Genomic DNA, 2500 nt, shown 5'->3' on the forward strand with positions numbered 1-2500 from the left:
ACACGACATCTTGGTTTTAGTATGCCTGGCGAGCCACTACACACGAGATCTTGTTTTTTGTATGGTGTTCTTTAATTTGATTATTATGAAGATGAAAGAGAAACCGTTAGAACGGGTATGAAGGGTGTTCTAGGGGTGCTTTTCGGTGCTCTTTCACGTGGACATATCGCAGCATGCGACATGTCAGCCGAACACTGTCTAAATTAATAAATACTGGTTTGGCCGATTTCTAAAAGCGGTCTATAAAGGGAATAAGTGCAATGACTCGTCTTTGTAACTCTGCGGCCTAGGCGTAGTTTTTTCACGGGGAATCCGAATATCAAAGGTAGATTTATGTACAACATGTACTTTTTTTTGCAACATGTACTTTTTATCTACGGGACATAGACATTATGTAAAAAACACACGGCGGAGCCGGTTCCTCGCAATCAGAATTTGTCTAACTCTTTCTAGATCAAAAGTTAATTCAGCGAAAATGTGAGACTTTGTTTGGGCATGCTCTTTTTTTTAGGTGGTTTTTTCCCGGGTTTTATGTGCCGCCCGGCAGATCTGGCCTGCAGACTTTAGCAGAAAACTTGGGCGCATGTGTTCGCACGACCGCTCCCAAAGTTTTACAAGCATATCTCCAGTAGTTGCTTCGCAATGATTTTTTTAGTGACGCCAAAAAACGCCATTTTCGCGGAAAATGGACACCTTGGACGGCCAAAATCACCACTTTTGGCCATGTTTGGCCCTGCACATCCAGGAAGCAAATGAGACTGCTCCGTATAAAAACTGCCCTAGGGGTGCTTTTATGCGCGCATTCTCGTGGTCAAGTCAGATTTTGGCTAAATTTAAATGCCTTGTCTATAAACACTTTTTTCGACCTAAATTTTCACCTGTTTTGTCCCGAAATGATAGCACCCATTCTTTATTTGCCTATATATCGCGAAGGAGGCAACTTTTTTCCTGTTAAGTATAGATAAAAAATTTAATTCGGCGTTTTAGCGCACGAGGAACAAAAGTCTCCATACAAGCTACCCTCGGTTTCTAATGACTTTTTGAGTTAGGGAAGCGTGGATCTTCTTTTTTTCTTGTTTCCAGGACTTCACATGAACTTCCAACTCAACTCGAATTGTCATCCCGGGCCCACCACGCATCGAAACGACACTTTTCTCGGAACTGGCGAATAAAAAATAGGTCACCAGATGCGCAAGAGTCTGGGATGACAGAATATCAAAACAATAACAGAATCGTTAGTACTTTTTTTGTCACCAGCGCCCTTTTTCTGTTTTCGCGTACATAATCGAGCATAACTTTATCAATTTATACCATATCGACCGATATCGATTGTCACGATAGTGTACTTTTTTTAGGCGCACATGATGGTAAAAAGAACGGCCACCTATTCCCAGCCGTTCTTAAGTTATGCTCTTTTAAAGATTTTACTTTAGAGATGACACACCCTCTCATTTCACTCCATTACATGCTCTTTTTGCTGAATTACGTGGCACAGACGCAGAAAATCATGGTTCGCAAGTCGAACATTTTTGAAGAGCGCATCGAAACGGACATTTTCTTAAAATAACATGGTATACAAAAAGTGCGTTCTTGAGCCTGTAGCAAACGATTTGCATCCATGACATCCCAAAAACTTAAAATAACATATCTCGACTCCTAGAATGAAATCGACGTGAATCCTTAGGGCAGTTAGTGTGTTTTAGTATCATACTTAACACCACAAAGTTTTACGGGGCACTCTACAATACTCTTCCCAAGACGCAAGAAAATGTTCATTTTGGGGGGTCCTCTAACGCGAACTTAATGATAAAATACCGCACTTAGTCCATAAAATACGAACTTAGGCACTATTCGCACTTAGTAAAATAACTTCTCGCACTTAGAACGGGTAATTTATGTAAATTACTTTATGGGTGACTGCTGGGTTCTAACAAAACTGAAAGATACTGACTAGCTGCTGGCGCGGCGGTTACTTTTCCAGCTATAAATAGATGTTAAACGAGTAGTCTGTAACTGTCAGCAGTACTCAATTCCCGTCAATCTGCTGTAGATTAACGGGAATTTTTGTTAAGACGACGTAAACAAAAGCGAGTATCTTTCTTGTGACGGTTTCCTAGTATATGTGAGGTGACAAGTCGGTTACTGAGTGTAATTTTAGAAATGGCGTGTGGGTTTCTAAGATTATAGTTGGTTTTTGAGGCGTTACTTTGCTGTTTAGGGTGATTTCTCGGTCTTATTTTAGAATAGGATTGAGTGAACTCTGGCGATTTATGGTTTTTTAGATGTGTCTTTGTAGGAATAGTTCTGCTGTTTCTAAGACGTGTCTTTAAGACATTCCTTTAAAAATCGTGCGTTATTATTGCTTTGGGGAAACTTAGAGCGGTTATTTCGTGCGTGCAGAAATTGAGGTTGTACTCGTATGCTCTGCATAAGAATATAGCTTTATTTGACGCATTTTATGCGTTGCTCTGGGTATTTTGCGCTGAAGCGATGTGGAATT

This window comes from Phytophthora infestans, genomic scaffold (genome assembly GCF_000142945.1).
Source record: "Phytophthora infestans T30-4 supercont1.52 genomic scaffold, whole genome shotgun sequence".
Taxonomy (NCBI): domain Eukaryota; phylum Oomycota; class Peronosporomycetes; order Peronosporales; family Peronosporaceae; genus Phytophthora; species Phytophthora infestans.